Raw genomic sequence first — 8,010 nt, 5'->3', positions numbered from 1 at the left:
GTCTGTGCGTCGCCCTGATGTTCCCACACCCCGTGCCAATTCTGCTTCAGACCCTGATTCAGAGATGTAAGCTAATGCATTCACAGCTGCAATCCTGTACGCGGCTTCTGTGCGACAATATGCTACTGTGCCACCTGGAAATGGATCGAGATGCCCGCTGGTCGCATCGGGTCGGGCGCAGCGGTGGTCGCAGATGCTTGGAGTATCGACCCCCGAGTAACCCTATATTTGCGCAGAATGGTCATGGGAACTGAGACGCTGGCGCTGTGTCTTTTGCATATTCGATCGCAGGTGTAGGCTGAGACACAACCCGAAAACGGTTGCGACACAACTGCGTTTACAGCATGGGAAGATCCACTGGTACGCTGCTTCCTGTAGTGCTTACACTGATCTGGGGGCGTGGTCAGTGATATCAGGGGGTGGAGCCAGAGTCTCTACTGGGGCTACTGCTGCTCCTGAGATGCTGTGCGCTACTGCATCCGTGTGCCGGAGCTGCGGTCGGAAAGGGGTCAGTCTTGGGTCTGACCCAGTTTGGAACTGTGTTCCAAACCTTGGGTCAGACTCGGGACATAGGTGGAAAAGTATGACACATGCAGAATGCCGACACTCATCTGCAAAAACCTCGGCATAGTATACAACTCTGATTCCGGCTCTGTGTGTGGCAACTTAGGAGGTAATTCAATTATCCACACTGCTGGTGATGTGCCATCGGAACTTCGTGGGAGCGCTTAGAACCCACTGTGGCACATTGCGACCACAGCATTTGTCATTATACTTTGCATGTCCATAGGGATGCACAGTACAATCTCCTATATATTAGCCCAGATCTGTGACTCATTTCCTAACGCTGTGCGGAGTCACAATGCTGGGCGGAGTCAGAGTCATAGTGGGCAGGATGTTCTAACCTCCCCCGCCGCGTTATCTGGCTTTTCTCAGTGCTCCTTGTGTTACAGTATCTCTGCGGTCACTGGTCTCCTCTCCGCTGCCCGGCGCTACCTGTTGTTACCCGTTGCTCCCCCACGCTCCCCGTCTTTTTTCTCCTCTCACTGGCGTCCGCCTCATCACCGCCGCGGCCACTGAGTCCTGCGCTCTCTGTAGTGCTTGGTCAGCGCTGTGCTCCCCCTGTCAGTTGCGCATGCGCACTTGTGTCAGCTTCTTGGCAGGCGCACACTGGCTTGTGGCTTCTCAGCTGCCTGGGGTCCGGCCAGCAGCTCCGGGCATGGAGGGGGGAGCAGCAGCGCCAGCAACAGCGATCACTGGGATACAGAGGCCCGGGCTCTCCGTACTCCCCGCTCACATTGCTCTCTTCATTGCCACACTTCAGCGGCTACTGCCTTACACCACCACATTAACCCGCACACACGCCTGCCCTGTCTGTCATCTCCCACCCGCGGCACCCCTGCACCCGCTCCTCCCCCACCCGAGGCACCCCCGCACCCACCCCTTCCCAACCTGCGGCATCCTCCCACCCGCAACGCCTCAGCACCCGCCCCTCCCCCAACCACAGCACCCTCGGACCCCATCCCCGGCTCCCCCGCACCCACCCCTCTCACACCCGTGGCGCCTCCAGACCCCCTCTCGCACCTGCCCCTCCACCACCCGCAGCGCCTATGGTCCCCATCCGCGGCACCACCCGCACCTGCAACTCCCCCATCCGTGACACCCCCGCCCCTCCGGAACTCCTCCCCCATCCGCAGCACCTCCGGATCCCCTCCCCCATCCACAGCTCCTACTCCCCCACCCGCAACACTTCCCAACCCCCTCCCCCATCTGCAGCACCCTCTCTGCACCCACCACCTGCCCCTTCCCCACCCACAGCACCTCCGGGCCCCCTACCCCATCTGCGGCCTGCCCACAACCATCCCTCCCCCACCCACAGCATCTACAGACCCCATCCCGACTTTCGCGGGACAATCCCATTTTTTATGGGGCTGTCCCACTTGCGGGCCGCAGTGTCCCGTGGTGAGGGGGGGGGGGTAGGTTGGGAGGTTCCTGTCACTCACTGCTCTGTGCGTGATGGAGTACCGCTCACTTACTATGGAAAGTTAGGAGGTATGCAGCTGCATGCGCTGAGCCTCCGCAGAGTGGGGCTATATGTAATGTAACGTGGCCCCACCCACGGCTGAGTACCTGAACCCCTCCCCACAGTGGGATGATAATGCCACTGCAGGTCACACAAGCAGATATAACAGTAACAAGACACTATATACAGAACCAGCGAGGAAGCCTGGACACGTAAAGCCCTCCAACATAGGAAGGGGGGGGCTCGTTGTATCCCCCTGCAGTAGACTCCGGTGAGGCTGATTCTCAGCCGGATGCAGTCGTGGTTGCATACTTTGGCGGTTACGTATAAGTGACTTTATGCAAATGCAGCGACAGAGCCTTCACATGTGTACATCCATGCGTAAGACTGCAGCACGCAGCGGAACACCTCCCAGCCCCCCCCCCCCGTCCTGATCACAGGACTTCTGGGAGAATGGGCTGCTCTCTCTGGAGACTGGGCGATGTCCACCTAATGGGGGTAATTCCAAGTTGATCGCAGCAGGAAGTTTGTTAGCAGGTGGGCAAAACCATTTGCACTGCAGGAGGGGCAGATGTAACATGTGCAGAGAGAGTTAGATTTGGGTGTGGTGAGTTCAATCTGCAATCTAAATTGCAGTGTAAAAATAAAGCAGCCAGTATTTACCCTGCACAGAAACAAAATAACCCACCCAAATCTAACTCTCTCTGCAAATGTTATATCTGCCCCCCCCTGCAGTGCACATGGTTTTCCCCAACTGCTAACAAACTTCCTGCTGCGATCAACTTGGAATTACCCCCAATGTGGGAAACTCCTCCACAATCTAAGGGGCAGATTTACTAAAGGTTCTAAAATGCTATAATTTCTCTGTTGCATCCTGGAAAATTATATCTAGAACCTGGTTGCTATGGGTAACGCCTCCTCCACTGATCTGTTTTAGAAGCTAAAGTAAATCTACCCCCTAAGTAACCAACTATGGGGGTAATTCCGACCCATTCGCACGCAGCGGTTCTTCGCTGCGGTGTGAATGGATCGGAAATGCGCATGTGCGGCGGACGCATTGCGCATGCGCATCGTTGCCTGGCGACACAACGACACCACCAGCGAGAAATGTGATCACAGCGGCGATTGCAAGAAGACGGACAGGTGGGAGGCGTCCCGGGGCGGTTACTCACCGTTTTCCAAGCGTGGTGAGTCCAATGCAGGCGTGTCGAGGCGTTTGGAGGGCGGATGTCTGACGTCAGGACCGGGACCTTCATCGCTGGATCCGTCGCACTGGGTGAGTAACTGCAGCCCTGGTCTTGTTTTACTTGAAACTTTTTTAGCATAGCACGGCTGTACAAGCGATCGCAGCCCTGCTATGCTAAAATACACTCCCCCATAGGCAGCGTCAGGTTGATCGCACGAGCAGCAAAAAGTTGCTATGTGCGATCAACTCGGAATGACCCCCTATGGGCCTAATTCAGAATTGATCGCAGCAGCAAATCTGTTAGCAGTTGGGCAAAACCATGTGCACTGCAGGTGGGGCAGATGTAACATGTGCAGAGAGAGTTAGATTTGGGTGTGGTGAGTTCAAACTGAAATCTAAATTACAGTGTAAAAATAAAGCAGCCAGTATTTACCCTGCACAGACACAAAATAACCCACCCAAATCTAACTCTCTCTGCACATGTTACATCTGCCCCACCTGCAGTGCACATGGTTTTGCCCAACTGCTAACAGATTTGCTGCTGCAATCAACTCTGAATTACCCCCCATATACAGAGAGGATCCTGCATTAGGAGGAGGTGCAGGCCCTGACATGCCACATGGAGCATTATGGGGTTGCTCCAAGGTAGGTAGCTCTTAGCTTAGACATATTGTAGTAAGGAGCCATTATCATGTGGCTCCTTGCTGGTTAATCTTAGACCCAGATTGGGGTAATGGAGGTGTGAGGTGTGGTGTCTCTGGACTGGCTGAGCTGGATGGCTTTAGTGTGGCATACCTTTACATTCTATTAACACTTTTCACTTATTAATTTTTTAACACTATTTCTCTATTTTAATTACATCTCATTTTAGTATCACTGTCTCTATAGCTTCGGCTTCCTAAATACTAATTTATTAACACTATAGTTTTTTCACTGGTATGCTACGCTGGGCTTTCTGGCTTATGCTGGTGTTTTGGGGTGCCACACCCTGCACCTAGATATAGCGCTAGGGACCCCAAATATACAGAGACGCCTTGATGCGGCTTTGGGGCTTATTCACACATTTGCGCAAATATGTGTAACGAAGATCTCTGAATTCTATAATTATGTGGAATTTATATCTGGTTACGGTTATCATTCAGGGTGCTGGGGGAAACAAATGGCTTTTTTTCTTGCTTAGAAATACCCCTCCCTTTCAAGCACCTGAATGATATCACTAAGCTAATTGAGCATCTACCAATATATATGTAGGTTATACTTGTACCCAGATGTGTTTTGTGTCACATTAACCCCTTCATGACCGGATGTAGTTTGCAGCTTAGTGACCTGACCTGTCTGTGCTGCTGTGGTGCTCTGTGCTGCTGTGGCTTTGCCGGAAGTTATTATAGTAAGGTTATAGTAATTATAGTCACTCTAATTATTGTATTTCACATGTAATGTTCTATCTGATCGCTATTTTATTTTTGTTTATTTTCTGGACGTTTTGTGTCATTTTTGTATGGTTCCTGGTCCCGCATCCGGACCCCCGGCTGTCCCTTACGCTGTGTACCCCCAGTATGTCTGTGAACTGCGTCATTCGCAAACATATTGCATCGGCCCTGCAGCACAGCCGGCGGCCGATATATCTGCAGATATATTGGCGCTTCTTGCTGTGTGTACGGCATTTGCTACGGGGACCGCGGCGACTGACATCTCAACTGGACGGGAACATCTAACTGCCCGTCCAGCCGTGACGTCAGGCCCAACACAGCGGGCGGACGATTGGTAAGTGTGTATGCACTTACCAATCGTTAGACAGATCGGCAGATTGCCCGAAGTGCTGATCCGTCGGCTAGGTGTGTACCCAGCTTTACAGTGGGGATCCCAGGTTACAGGCAGTCGCGGCAAGGTACAGCCGTTACCTTATGTGCCGTTATGTGTAATGGGTGGGTGGGGAATCACGCCATTATAGATCACTTTACAATGATTGATGTGACACACATAGAGGTAAATTTACTAAGGTGGGAGTTTTGTTTAGAAGTGATGTTGTTGCTCATAGCAACCAATCAGATTCTATTATCTTCTAGAAGCAGCTAGATAAATGTTAATATAAAAAGAGAATCAGATTGGTTGCTATGGATGGTCCCATAGATGGGACCAGTTTCGTGAGAACCTACAGACAGACAGACGGAATAACTGAATAAATGAAGGCTCATTTTCACTGGTTTTACGGATCATATATACACTTAATTACCGTTAATGCTGATTAATACTGGACCTGCCTGACCCTAGACAGATGGTGCATGATGCATTGTAGATTTCATCTGCTCGCTAAAAATATTACCCATGTACAATAGTCATCTATTAATATATGTAACAAAAAAGAAATTTCTCCTGATATTTGGCTGCCAAAATGGGTATTATTGTGTATTGTGCATGTGTCTTATTATACCCAGATTTCCCACTTGGGCAACGCCTGGTGGGTGAATGGGTGAACACAACGCTCAAGCATGGAGACTGGTAGTCCCGGGCACCTCTCTTCTGTAATTATAAGATGCTTAGAGCCCTGTTTTCCATCTTGCAGACGTATCCGTTAGTTCGCAGCGTGCTAATGACAGATGCAGGGCTGCATTAATGCTGCAACATTAAATTTTCATAACTGCTATTAATTAGAGAGAGGCTCTGATCCCCGCCTGTATGTTCTGCCGGCGGTGCCCAAATCTTGTCGTTTGCAGGTTTTCTGCTGTGGAAGAGAGTGCCCCGGATATGCCCCAGACAGGCTACAGAGGCACGTAGACAATGCCGTCATACGGGCGCCTGGTATAGACTACAGAATATATGTAATAAACAACAAATGGAGAATCCACTCCTGGAATTTACTAATATTATGATGGAATAAGCACAATGCAGTTCTCCTTCTCATATAATCACCTCCGGGAGTCAGTAACAATGAGAGAGGAAAAACTATTCTGAAGATCATTTTAAAACAATGGAGCAATTCTGTGTGTTCTCTCTCTTTCTTTTTTACTTTCTCTCTTTCTTTCTTACTTTCTTTCCTTTTCTCTCTTGCTTTATTAATCTTTCTTTCTTTCTCTCTCTTTCTTTCTTTTTCTTTCTTTCTTTCTTTCTTTCTTTCTTTCTTTCTTTCTTTCTTTCTTTCTTTCTTTCTTTCTTTCTTTCTCTGTCTTACTCTTTCTTTCTTTCTTTCTTTCTTTCTTTCTTTCTCTGTCTTTCTTTCTTTCTTTCTTTCTCTTTCTTTCTCTCTCTCTCTCTCGCTTTCTTACTTTCGTTCTTTCTTTCTCTCACTCTTTCTTTCTCTCTTTCTTTTTCTTACTTTCTCTTTCTTTTTCTTTCTTTTTCTTTCTTTCTCTCTCTCTCGCTTTCTTACTTTCGTTCTTTCTTTCTCTCTTTCTCTCACTCTTTCTTTCTCTCTTTTTCTTACTTTCTCTTTCTCTCTTTCTTTCTTTCTTTTTCTTTCTTTCTTTCTTTCTTTCTTTATATATATATATATATATATATATATATATATTTATTTATTTATCTTTCTTTCTCTTTCTCTCTCTCTCTCTCTCTTCTTTCTTTCTTTCTCTCTTTGTTTCTTTCTCTTTCTTTTTTCTCTCTCATTATTTCTTTCTCTTCTTTCTTTCTTTCTTTCTTTCTTTCTTTCTTTCTTTCTTTCTTTCTTTCTTTCTTTCTTTCTCTCTTTCTTTTTAATCTTCATCATCATCATATTGTATTATAAGCAGTAATAGTATTTGCTCTTGTTTACTGTGCCATGCTAACACAAGCTGTAGCTCTCCAGATGTTGTGGAACTACAAGTCCCAGCTTCCATTTGCATGCTGGGATTCTAGTTCCACAGGACATGGAGAATGCTCAGAGCACTACAAATGTGTTAAACATACTGTAGTGCCCTCAAATCACAGTATGCCACACAGACCACTGTGCCCACCACTTTGGTGATGCAGGTATGTGTGGGGGCCTCTGAGGGATGGGGGCCCCTGGGGCTAATCCGGCAGTCACCGATTGTCAGTAAAATCTCTGCTTTCTGGCAGGGAATGGTGACCTCTGGCCCTGGAGAGACTGTGTGGAATGTGAAATATCTCAGAGATCGCAGAGATTAATGGTGTGGGTCTCAGGCACCAGGGTCTGACTGTCTTTAGGCGACATTTGCAGCTATAAACTACTTATAATGTTAATCATGCAGTTTAATATAGATATTTATTACATAGCATTGTGACACAATGTATGGCAGGTGGTGTACTGTGGGAGACCCGGAATGCTATCATAATACAGGAGAAAAACAAGCGGGGGAATTGTCGTTATATAGCTGTGACTCCAGCACAGTTCTCAGCTGGTTCCATAGTGTAGTGGTTATCACGTCTGCTTTACACGCAGAAGGTCCTGGGTTCGAGCCCCAGTGGAACCACTTTTTTTTTTTTATACTTATGTAGATTGATTAACAAAAATGTTTATATGTGTTAGCTGAGAAGACTAATGCATCTCATTGCCTCTATTCCTGACTGACGCTGTTGTACATTCATGTCACTGGCTCACAGGTGGCATTTCTGCTTGCCATATGATAACAAGGCTATACCCTATAGATTGTAAGCTTGCGAGCAGGGCCTTCCTACCTCTATGTCTGTCTGCTTTTACCCAGTTTTGTTCTATTAATGTTGTTCTAATTGTAAAGTGCAACGGAATATGCTGCGCTATATAAGAAATAAATAAATAATAAATAAATAAGGCGAGTTTACAGTAGATTGGGTTCTAAAAAGGCACCAATGTTTTTCAGACGGTAACAGTAAACAAGCCTGATTAATT

The 8,010-nt window shown here is 47.8% G+C and overlaps 1 non-coding gene across 1 annotated transcript; it reads left to right on the top strand.

Moving 5' to 3' along the window:
• The first annotated feature begins 7,542 nt into the window (after window positions 1–7,542).
• Window positions 7,543–7,615, top strand: TRNAV-UAC (transfer RNA valine (anticodon UAC)). The gene has a single exon. It is a non-coding gene; the product is annotated as a tRNA-Val (tRNA).
• Window positions 7,616–8,010: the final 395 nt, after the last annotated feature.

Source organism: Pseudophryne corroboree, chromosome 8 (assembly GCF_028390025.1).
Source record: "Pseudophryne corroboree isolate aPseCor3 chromosome 8, aPseCor3.hap2, whole genome shotgun sequence".
NCBI lineage: Eukaryota > Metazoa > Chordata > Amphibia > Anura > Myobatrachidae > Pseudophryne > Pseudophryne corroboree.
The sequence above is the reverse complement of the archived record's forward strand: the minus strand, read 5'-3'. Positions and strand labels throughout refer to the sequence as shown.